The sequence below is a fragment of the Cryptomeria japonica genome, chromosome 5 (assembly GCF_030272615.1).
Source record: "Cryptomeria japonica chromosome 5, Sugi_1.0, whole genome shotgun sequence".
NCBI lineage: Eukaryota > Viridiplantae > Streptophyta > Pinopsida > Cupressales > Cupressaceae > Cryptomeria > Cryptomeria japonica.
In genome coordinates, this window is record NC_081409.1 from 750,932,817 (window position 1) to 750,944,880 (window position 12,064).

Below are 12,064 nucleotides of genomic sequence, written 5' to 3' on the forward strand. Positions count from 1 at the left end.
CCAGGTTTTAATCCTAAAGATTGGGAATGTAATGAAGCCCCTATCTAGGTCAGACTGCCAGGTTTACCCATGAAATTCTATGGAAAAGAAATATTTATGGGCATTGTAGCCTATTTTTTTGAGCTAATCTTAGTCGACCTAATGATTGTAGCTAAAAGACAACTGGTTTATGCCAGACTATGTGTCAATGTTAAACAATCTATAAATCTACCTTCTTAGATAGATCTTTTCTCTAGTGTGGGTAGATGGGTGTAGAAAGTAGAGTATGAATCCATCCCTTTCACATGTTTCCACTGTAAAAAAGTGGGTCACTGGGCTAGGCAGTGTCCATTAAGCCAAAGAAGGAATGGAGAAAGATGAATGATATGTCACTCTTAGAGAAGATGAATGCCTTTCCCGCAGAGCCTCCTTTGAAATATTTGAGAAATGATTTGCATGGATCTATTCCCTCTATTCCTACCTTGACTATGGGGGTTGGGATTTTGCCTAGATTTGACTTCTCCTCAAAAGTTCCTACTACCCTTGACCCGAACCTCTCGCCCCCTAAGGAGAATAATGGGGAATCCCCTACTATGAATGCCCCTATGATCAAGAAATTTTTAATGCTAATGGATCTGCCCATGATATTCCCATTCAATTGGTTGTTGTTATGGATAACTCTATTGAATCGAAACCCATGACCTTTCCTGTGCTAGAATCATCCCTTCAGGACCTTGCTCCTTTTATTGAGGTCGAACCCACAAACATACAAAAAGTGGACTGTGGACTAGACTTAAGGGGGGTGGGGAGACCACCCAATGAAGTTAGTAGAGATAGGTAGAGTTGGGTTTCCATTGTAGACAGAGCTCAGAGAATGTTACTAGAAATGGGGATGGGATCCCCCTCTCATGCTAAATGAAAGTCATCTCATGGAATATAAGGGGTTTAAATCACCCCCACAGGCATGACTTGCTATCCAATTTGGTTAGAGATCATAAACCAAATATTTGCCTTTTCCAGGAAACTAAAATGCCTGGTAGCAAAGTGGAAAAAATTAAATTGATGATTTTTGGAGATTCTGGTGTTCACTGTGTGGATGTAGAGGGTGCTTCAGATGGTATTGCCACCCTTTGGAATTTGAGACTTCTATCTGGTAAGGTGGTTCTCTCTTCTCCTAATCACATTGCTACTAGATTCTTTAATCTTAAAGATGGCTCCTCCAGGATTATTTCCAACATCTATGCTCCTAATGGGAGATCTACTAGGAAATCCCTTTGGCCTTCCATTTTCCATGCTAGATCGCTCTTCCCTAATGAGAAATAGGTTCTTCTAGGCGATCTCAACACCCCACTCTCAAATTTGGAGAAATCTAGGGGTATGCCTATCTCTATTAATAGTAGACAAGACTTGGTTGACATGATCAACTCTTTGAGCCTTTCAGATCTGGACCTTATTTGTGCTAAATTCACCTAGTCCAATAGACATAGTGGGGAGGATCTCATTCAGGTTAAGCTTGATAGGGGCCTTGTCTCTCCTAATTAGATTCTAAATTCTTCTTGTAGACTCAATGCCTTGCCCCATTCTGGATCAAACACTTCCCTATTTTCCTTTCGGTGACTTTATTATCTAGCAGAAAGGTGTATCCCTTTAGATTTGAGAAAATATGGTTGATGGCCCCTAACATCCTAGATAAAATTATGGAGTGGTGCATGGAATATTGAAATCTACGGTACAACCATGTTTCGTATAGCCAAGAAGCTATATAATGTCAAGTCCAATATTCAACGTTAGGAAAAGTCCTCTTTTGGCAATATCTTCAAAATTAAAGATCAACTCAAACTGGACCTTGAGGAGGTTCAAAAGAAGACACAAGTTTTTGGGTTTGATAAAGATGTCTTGAACAAAGAAATTGAGATTTTGACTAAATTGCATGATATTATTTCCAAAGAAGAGGAATTTTGGAAACAAAGATCTAGAGCTTTATGGCTTAAAAGTGGTGACAAAAACACTAATTTCTTTCATATGGTGACCCTTAAGCATAGCACTGCTAATAGAATAAATAAAATTCAAATTGGCCAGAGATGGGCTAATAAACATGAAGAGATTTCCTAGGAATCTATGGGCTTTTTCTCTAATCTCCTTTCTATGGATGATCCTCTTGACCCTCTAGCTCAAAATGAAATCTTGCAGGAGGTTCCCACTATTATCTCTTAAGATATGAACTTGGAGCTTACCAGAATCCCTTCTCCTAATGAATTTTGCAATATGGTCTTCTCTTTTTAAGGTAACAAAGTCCCTGGCCCTGATGACTTCCTTTTGTTTTTCTTTTAGAATTTTTGGCAGATTATTTTCTCTAATGTGGTCGTTGCAGCTCAAGAATTTTTTGGTTCCTAATCTCTCCTGAAGGAGCTAAATGCCACCTTCATCGTCCTCATCTCCAAGAAATATGAAGCCTTCTCTTTTCAAGATTTTAGACCTATTAGTCTCTGCAATTATTTATATAAAATTTTCACCAAAATCCTGGTGCTCAAACTTAAGAATTGCATACCTTCTTTAATTTCCAAGCATCAAAATGGGTTTGTTCCTGGGAGGAAAATCCTAGATTCTATTATTGTGGTGCATGAGAACATCCACTCCCTATATATCAATAAAAAACTTGGCTTTTATATGAAATTGGACCTCTTCAAAGCTTTTGATAGTCAACTAGAGTTTTCTTCTCTGAATCCTTAGGGCATTTGGATTCAGAGATAACTTCTTCCAGATCATTGAACAGTATGTGTCCACCACCAAATTTTCAATGTCGATTAATGAATCTGCTTCTGGTTTTTCTTTCATGTCAAGGGGCATTAGACAAAGGGATCCTATATCTCCTTTCCTTTTTATTCTGATTAGTGAAGCTCTCAGTAAAATTATCTACAGTAAAGTTAGAAAAGGCAATATTATGGGATTATGACCATCCTCTTAGGCCTCCTCATGCTCTCACCAACAATTTGTATATGATACTTTGTTAATGGGGGAAGGATTGGTTAAAGAAGCTAAGAATTTATAAAAGACTCTAAATACTTGTGAACAAGGTTCTGGGCAAAAAATTAGCTTGGCTAAAAGCTCAATTTTTTTCTTTAACACCCCTAAGTAGAGGAAAAAGATGATTTCTTCGATTCTAGGTTGCAAAGTTGGAAATCTGCTCGACTCTTATTTAGGTCTCCTTCTCTGCCATGGTCTGGCCCTAGAGTCCTTCTGGGCGAACCTTATTGATAAATTCTGGAATAATTTGGTTGTGTGGAAAGGTGTTTTGTTAAGCCAAGCTGGTAAGCTCCAGCTACTCAAAGCTTCACTTTAGAGTCTTCCAGTTTATGCTATGAGTTTATTCAAAATCCCAGCCAAAATTGTTGATAAAATGAAAATAATACCGAAAAAAAATTGTGGACAGGGATTGAATCTAAGAATAGATTACATCTTGTGGCTTGGAATTAGGTTCGCCTTCCCAAGTCAATGGGGCGACTAGACATCCGAAATCTGAGAGATTTCAGTAAAGCCCTAATGGCCAAGTAGCTATGGAGATGTCTTAAAGAGAATAATGAGTGGATTGACATTTTCAAACATAAATACCACATTCTAGATATCCAAAACACTCTAGAATCTTATGTCCTTCCCAATGTTGTTTATGATTTATGGAGCAACTTATTTGGCTCCTCCAAAATTATTTTGCATGGTTGTAGATCGGTGTTGGAGAATGGTGCCAAAATCAGGTTTTGGGATGACTGGTGGACTGGTGATGGCCTCCTATTAGATTCTATTTGGGATCCTCCTTTCAAAGAATTATGTCTTAGAAAATTTGGTGCCTAGGTGGCTAATTATTTTAGAGATGGAACCTTGTTGGATCTCAATTCTGTGGATAATGCTTTGATACATATGCAATCTTGGTTGAATTATATACACATCCTCCTCTCTCATGTGAAGGATGAAGTGTTTTGGAAATTCTCCTCTTCTGGGAAGTTCAAGGTTGCCGATGCTTATGAGTTCATCTCTAGAAAATTCTCCCCTCCCCTCTGTGTGGGTATTTGAAATAAGTACTTGATTCTAGAAATTAACATGTTTTTTTGGTTGTTTATGCAAGGTAAGATCTCTATCATTAACAAGCTTTCCAAAAGAGCTCTTCCTCTTACTAATAGATGTTTTCTTTGCAAACAAGCGGAGGGAAATGTTGGCCATTTACTGCTTCACTACTCTTTTATCAGGGATATCTGGAATTTCTTCCTTAACATCTGGAACACTAATTGGGTCTTCCCTAAATTAGTTCAAAGAATGTGGTTTGAATGGAAGTGCCCCTTTGACAATCAGGCTTTGAGAGTTCTCTTTAATTTGTCTCTTCCTCATATTACTTGGGGTATTTGAAAAGAAAGAAAAAATAGAGTCTTTAGAGATTTGGAATATCTTGCACTTGTTGTGGTTACTAAAATTTGCATTTCTACCAAGGAGAATTTTTTGCACTCTTACCCCAGCATAAAGAATGACCATCCCTTCCCTACTCTCAAGGAAGAATGGGATACTATCAATCAGTGGAAAGTTGATTGGAATATTGCCATTCTAGTGCACAAAACAAAGGAGCGCAGATAAAATGTTCTATGGCATCCCCCTATGCGATGCATCCAAATCAATCTGGATGGGGCAACTAAATGGAATCTTGGGCCCATCAGGTGCGGGGGAGTGGCTAGGCATCATTCGGATCTACTAGTTTGTGTGGTGGCACTCCCTTTGGGAACCTAGTCTAACCACTTTGCGGAGGCTAGCGCTACCCACATTGGATTACACATGGCTAAAAGAGAAGGCTTTAGAAAAGTCTGGTTGGAGTCTGACTCACTAAACACTATAAATTATCTAAATTGGCACACCTATCCTAGCTGAATGATTGCTAATCTAATCAAGGATTGTTGGGAGAGAATAAATGAGTTGGAAGAATTGAAAAATTTGTACGTATATCGATAAAAATTTGTACGTATATCGATAAGGCAATAAAGTGATGGATCTACTAGCTAATTTGGTGATGGGCTACATAGCGACTAAAGCTGGAGTAGTAGGGATTCATTCCAAAAAAACCTATGTGATCTGGCTTGTGATGATTCCACCCACTTGCATTAATCAATTATCTTTAATCATGATTTGATAGAGTTGTGGGGGAAACAACTTCTTTTTGTTTTCCCTAACAGAAGATCTAGAAACTTCCCTTGTGCCTAGATTTTTTGTCTTATTGTGTGGCCCATTTCCTACTACTATTTGGAGACTTTTCTGGTGTGGCCCATTTCCTGTGAATTTTCGGAGCCCATTTCCTACTACTATTCATAGACTTTTCTGGCATGGCCCACTTCCTACGATTGTTTAGAGACTTCTCTGGTGTGGCCCATTTCCTATTGTTAGGCGACCTGAAGCATAATGGGTGGGGACAAGAATAGGCAAGAACCATCTACTTTTGAGAAATGGAAGAAAAACAAGGAAGTGTGGTAGGAAATCATTGATGGTGGAAATGTCCCCTTCTTGGATAGACTTCATAGCCCTTCTCCTCTACTCACAGAATCCTTTATCAATGGCTGGAAGAAAGGGATCCTGAGGGCTTATGGTATAGATTACTAGCTGGATGAAACCCTCATGGTGATAGTTACTAGTCTGGCAACGAATGGAAGAAGGTTCTATAGAGATAGGAAAACTAAGGAAGAGGACTTGATGAATTTTTTCAACAAAGACAACTAGCACTTAAGAGTTAACAAAATGGCTGATGGTGGCTACAATAGGAAAGACCTTATGGCTTCCTAGGTGGACATGGCCAAGTTCATGATGAGGTATATTATGCTTGATGGAAGATATGCCATTATCTTTTCCTACCATTTTACCATTTGGAATCATTTTAGGCATGGTAAAATCATTTATGTTCCTTTTTATCTAGCATCCCCTTTAGAGAATAGTCTTGAACAACATATGGAGAATCTAAAAAATCCTCTTCTTCATGAAGGGCTTATTGTGCTCATCATGGAGTATGCTATGTCCCTTGAAGTTGTACCCTCTCTATCTAAGAAAGCTCAACATACTAACATTCAGGATGTCTTTGACTCAGAAATGGATTTGGAGAATAGTGGGGGTGCCATTCCTTTTGACGACCCTAATTATAAGCCCGTGGAAGAAGGGGAGATGATGGTCACCCTTGGGACATTTAGAAGTAAGAATCCCCCCAGACATGCGACCAACAAATATAAATTTACCATCAAACTGATTTCTAAGGCCAAACCCCTTTCTAAAAAGAAGAACCTTGCGGTTAAGGACTATGGTCCAAAGGCCTCAGATCAGTAAATTAAACTGCACATTCCAATTAACATCCTGAGGGAAAAGCATGGGACCATGGATAAAGAAGAGGATAGTGGGCTATAGAGGAATACTACTCTGGTGAACCTGGTGTTGGAAGTAAGGAGAGCTATTGTAAGTGGGTGGAGAGATAAATTCATACCCTCAAAGTGGGGGTTAAGGAGATTATTAATATCTTCATAGCCTCACTTGAACCTAGCAAATCTGAGAACCTCATTATTATGACCCAGAAGCTCTCCAAAGATTTTGAGGTATTGAAATGCAATGATGAACAAAGAATTGAAAAGGTGGAATAGTTTATGGCAGAGATAAAGAAAAACCTCAAGAACCCGATCGACATAAGCAAAGAAGCCACAAGTAATAGCATAGAGGGGCTCAAAATGATCAATGCCATGGTTGCAGAATATAGATCCATTCATAGTGAACCTGAGAAAGATCTTAGTGGTGAAGACATGGCTGCTGGAGACAACAAAACTGCAAGCCCTAGTTCTAGGACCAGAAGTAGAAGTAGCAATAATGGCACCTCCAGATTCATTATGGAGGAGCTGGAGGAAATCAACAAGATTTCCATCTAGAAGAACAAGGAACTAGTGCACTCTCTTAATTCAGTGATTTTCTTTTGTTTTGTTTTGTTGTCCGTCTCTTTTTCTTTCATTACTATTCTGGGGTGCTCCCCTATTTTGCTGTTGGTTTATGTTTGTTTGGCTAATGACCAACTTTTGTAAAACTTTTGGTTTTGGGTCCATGTAAATCCCGTTTATCTTTATCAAAAACAAAAAAAGTAATTTTTAACAAAGCCTTGCTTTCCAAATAAGGATGAAACCAAAATGAGGAGAATAAACACTAGGGGAAGATAATCAACACTAAATATATAGAATCCAATGGAGTGTAGGGGATAGAAAAAGAAATGATGTATTCAATGTATCCTAAAGGGAAGGTCCCTCTTTCATTGACATAAAAGGAGTTTCCAATCATAAATTCTAGATGTAGTTTATGTTATGAAGCTAAAGAAGACATTGATCATCTAGTAGTATATTTCCTCTATTGAAGAGAAGCCTAGTCTAATATTCTTTAATCCATCCATTTTTATTGGATGTTTCTAAATTAGGTGGAAGACATCAAGAGTATCTATCATCATAACCCCCCTTTCTCCCATTACACCCTATAGGATTTATTAAAAAATACACCCTTTATGGCTTTGTTCTTTTAGAGTGAAAGAAGGAATCACATAATTAGCAATCAAAAGAGAAATATTAAGGAGCTATTTTTAGGACTTTTTAGAAAATATTAAAAGAGAATATAAACTCTAGAAAGTGTGGCAACTATAAAAATATACCATCCTACAAGGATTAGAGGATCAAAGAGATTTGGGGAATTGTTCATGATTTATCTAATATTGATTAGATAAAAATCTTCAAAATAAGCAATTCCTCTTGGAATCTATTGGAGTTTGGATCAATCAAAATGAATTCAACTATCTTGAGCCATCGACCAAAGATGGGATTATACTTTGGAATTTTAAATATTTCAACAAATTTTATTATCCCCATAGATAAAAAGGTTCTTCTTAATACAAATTTTTATAGTCATCATATCTTCTAGAAATATATGCAAGTAAGGTGGTGTTCCTTTGCAAGAACCAACTTCAATGTGATGGTTTCCTATGTACTAAAAGTAGCAACAAAAGTGAAGGAGGACTGGACACTAGGTTTTCATTGCAATAAAAGAATGATTACCAAAAGTAAGTTTATTCACCCAACCTTCTCTTAAAAACATAATATTGACAGGGGAAAGACCATATATTTTTTAAACATTGAGTTTTGTAAAAGAAAACTAGAAATAATGATGAGTAGGTTGAATTATAACCTTCCCCCATTTCCTCCAACCCTCCTATCCTCCTTCAACATGTGGCTATTTATATACAAAAGAGCATTTCTCAAGCATTTGAAAATGACTTTGTCCAAGTAGAAGTTCAAGGGAGATTCAAAAAGAAATGAATATAAGGCTTTTCTAAGATAAGAAAATATCACCTGATGGATTAATATGAAAACTAGCAGTGGCCATTATTTAGAAGGGGAATAATGTAGTAAAAAATTGAGGCATAAAAAAAATATAATCTCATTGTGGGAGGAATAAATCAAGAAAACATGGGTAGGTTTACCTATCCACCGATTTAGGGGACTATTTTATTTGACTCCTCCTCTAACTTGAGAGAAAATATGAAATAATGTCCATATCATGAGATTTTCATAATCTCATTGTGGGAGGAATAAATCAAGAAAACATGGGTAGGTTTACCTATCCACCAATTTAGTGGACTATTTTATTTGACTTCTCCTCTAACTTGAGTGAAAATATTAAATAATATCCATATCATGAGATTTTCATTATAGTCAACTTTGATGACAAATCTAGAGGATATTAAGTCCCATTAGGGGTATGTTTTGTTCTTAGAGACCATGGATCATGGTGTTGACTCCTAATTTTACATTAAATGCTAACAACCTTTTGGGAAATTCAGTTATGGGGGACCTATTGTGCAAGATTCATTGAATAACCTCCAGGTTTTATAAGTTGACTCTTCTTACAATTTGGGGAGAAAAAGGGGAAGAGGAAAACATAAAAAGCTACACTACTTAGGTGATACGCCATAATATTTGTAGGACACTAGAAGCATATAAAACCTAGATACATGTAGTTTTAAAGCCCATTCAACAATCTACATGCTCAAAATCATTAGAGAAGATGATTAAACTAAAATTCATTCAACATAATATGATATTCACCATTCATCCAATAGATAACAAGTCCTAAAACATAGTTTAATCTATAGAGTTTCACAATGTATATCATAGAAGTTACCGAATCTGAATACAACACATAGTTCAATTCACTAAGCTTCAAATAAAACAACCAAAGAGGCCATAGGAACAATCTGATCTATCTATCATTCGCACAATTTAATTAACATCAAGGCTTTTCAATGAGCCAAAGGATGATTGATTCTCATGAAAGTCTAAACCCTTCCAAAGAATAGACAAGAAGGCCTATATAGAACCCTTGGCATTCAATAAATATCACAAAAGTATCAAAAAAATACTAGCAACCACTTTTGATCAGGGATCTCCTAGTGTGGCACTCCCTGAGATGCTACCCAGTGAAAATGACCTTTACTGTTGTTACTCCAACCATAATATGGTGACCCTTGCACCTACCAAACAAGAAAATCGTGATGCAAATAGAATTCTAGTTTACGAACCATCAAAGAAGACACGCGATGACTTAGGGGAGACCCAAATTCGAACGGAAAAAAAGAGAACCAAAAATTGCAATGCGAGGCTTCAAGTATCGGTTCCAGCACACAAAAGATGATGGGGCTAGGAAACATACACCAAAGAAAAGACCTATTCCATAGATCAGCTTTGCATCCTCTCAACACTAGGCAAGGAGAGCGAGTTTATTTGAGAAACACTGAGACACCACTTGGCACACACGTGAGCGCTCTGGAGAGCGGGCCAAAAATTAAGGAAAGGGGCTGAAACTTTACCAAAATGCTGCACACAAACCACTTTGAAAGAATATTAACATTTCCTGGAGACTAAATGGGGAATTTTGCCTGCGTAATGCTAGGACCCAAAATTGTTGGTTTGGAGACCAGACTTCATGCTTGAATGAGGAAAATAAGATCAAAGACCTATTGCAAAAAAAACTAATCATCTTCTAAGGGTTACACCTGAGCTTCCAGATTCTGACAATTCTGGTCCAAACAGATCACTTCATGAAATGGCAAGCTCATTGGTTCATCACGGACCATCTTTAGGAGCAAGTAGAGTTGGGCCAAGGGGTGCAAGAGATGCTCAACTTCCTCTGCTAAATTAGAACTGCTAAGGCATTGTAGGAAAGTCCGATCTTACTATAATTTCTCGATTTGATTCATAACTTGCTCAATCCCTAACATGGAGGTATATGTGGGAAAAGGTGAAGGTAGACCTAGGAACACAAACTTCTCTACACATCGCTTGATGTCTATAAATGAAATCCTCATGGACGCAAGTGTTTTCAATGCTTGCATGGTTTCCCTATGTTGGTTAATGAAAATGTTGGCCTTCCTGATTAATTGTTTGTGATCTGCTACCCATTTTTGTTTTTTTTTAATAGATGCAAACCCTTTTTCTTTTAATTCCTCATCTAAAGTAGCATATAATAGCTAAATAAAACTCTAGGCCATAGGGAGCTTAGAACCAATGAAAAGCATAATGTTGTCAATAAGAGTTCTTTCTCCAACACAGAGAAATTGCTCCTCACCTAGGAACCTCAGCACGGGCTGCAGTGAAAGACAATACTGCTTAATCTTCTCCTAATGAGAAATATATAATTTTTCCATCACCAGGGATAGATCTTGAGCAACTTCCAGAGGGGGAGGAAGATTAGATAATCACTTCATATCATTGTCCTTTGCTCTTATCTCATTTTGGATATTTTTGCATATGTCCTACTCATGGGACACCTAATGTTCCAAACCAAGGATCTTAGTACCTCCATCTTGAAAAGCCTCCCAAAGCTACGTTGTGCGATCCTCCCAAAGCTACGTTGTGCGATCCTGCTCTTGATGTAATAATCTCTTTATATCCTAGAATTTCTTCTTAGTCTGTTCCAAGTTACTTTGCATCTCATGTGTTTCTGTTTCAAACTTTTCACTCTCCTTAGAAAGTGTGACATGTGCTTCACTTAGCTATTGAGTGTATTCTTCCTTTAGGCAAAGTTCCTCTCATAGATGAGTATGAATATGGGTAGTATCTCTGAAAGCTTCTTTTAGTTGTTGTATCTTGTGCACCCTCTCTTGCAATTCTTTTAGTGTCACATTCATTGTCGCTTCTTGCCCTTTCAACTGAGAACTCATGTTGTTCATGGCAGATTGCAACTTCCCCTTTTTAGAATTGGCTTGAGTTAACAAGCCCTCCTAGCAATTTATCTGAGCACTTCTAGCTTGGTCCTCCTTCCTTTGAGTATCCAAAGAGTCTCTGAGGTGGATGGTATCTGCTTGCATCTTGTCTAAGAGATGACTCTTCTTGATGAAATCTGAAGACACCGCCTTCAAAGTTTCTTCCATCATTTCTACTTTATCCATAGTCGTGGTGTTTGAGATTAACCCCGACAACATGTGGAGTGTAATCATTAGGATTGATTTGGACCTCCATCTTGTTGACCTTTGGGAACACAATTACAAAGAGGAGGCTATTATTTTCCTTGGTGAAATGTGTCTCCACATGTGGTCGGGCTAGCTTAGCACTATCTTTCTCCTTTCTATTGTGTACCCAACAAACCCATGTAGATTTGGAATAGGTAACTTGCTGATAAAAAGTATTCAGGACCAAAATGTCTTGTCCTACAAATGCTGCACCAGGAGGGATGGTATAAGGGAAATGGGAAATAGGGCTTCCAAAAGTGGTTTGAATGGGTTGTGCTGACGTGGTTGTGTAGAACAATGGTACAAAGGGAGAGGCTCTTGAAAGAGAAAGATTAACAGATGTTGTACTTACATTTGGAGGAGTGGACTATCACAAACCAAGCCTATGCAGAATGGCAGTTGTAGCAAAAATCTATGGGAAAAATGTTACAAGAAATATAGCATCAGGGGTAGGGAACAAAGAAATGACTTATGATGATGCAACTTAATGCTCAATTGACATTTTGACGGGGTATAATATAAGAGCAGTAGGGATCTGAGCAGGCA